Below are 410 nucleotides of genomic sequence, written 5' to 3' on the forward strand. Positions count from 1 at the left end.
TGCTTGTTCTGTGTAATCCCGAATATATGTGGATTGAGAAGCCGCTGCAGATACACCAGTGTGAACGCCCTTTTCTCCCTCTCCTCCCGAAACTGAGAGTGTGTGTGTGTGTGTGTGTGTGTGTGTGTGTGTGTGTGTGCGGTGCTGCTGAGCCACGGATGACGCAGGAGTGCAACCGAAATCTCAATTTCCGCGACACTTAACACACTCAATAGACATGGGTTAAGTGTCGGAGCCGTGAAAACAGCCTATTGAAGAGAGAGAGAGAGAGAGAGAGAGAGAGAGAGAGAGAGAGAGAGAGTGCAAGCGGACCAGCAGAGGAGGGCTGGTGGGGGGTTGCTGAAGGCGAGAGGAGAAGAGAGAGAGACACAGAGGGAGAGAGAGAGAGGGAGAGAGAGGGAAAGGAGGAG

General features: G+C 52.9%; 1 protein-coding gene across 1 annotated transcript in view; it reads left to right on the forward strand.

The window, feature by feature from the left end:
• The first annotated feature begins 227 nt into the window (after nucleotides 1-227).
• macf1a (microtubule actin crosslinking factor 1a) overlaps nucleotides 228-410 on the forward strand; it is a 224,626-nt gene continuing 224,443 nt past the window's right edge. Inside the window, exon 1 of the mRNA XM_071501060.1 lies at nucleotides 228-410. This exon is cut by the window's right edge and continues 259 nt beyond it. The gene's annotated coding sequence lies outside the window, so the exon portion shown is untranslated.

Source organism: Trachinotus anak, unplaced genomic scaffold (genome assembly GCF_046630095.1).
Source record: "Trachinotus anak isolate AG129_WGS33_773 ecotype Australia unplaced genomic scaffold, CSIRO_AGI_Tana_v1 ptg000016l, whole genome shotgun sequence".
NCBI classification, from domain to species: Eukaryota; Metazoa; Chordata; class Actinopteri; order Carangiformes; family Carangidae; genus Trachinotus; species Trachinotus anak.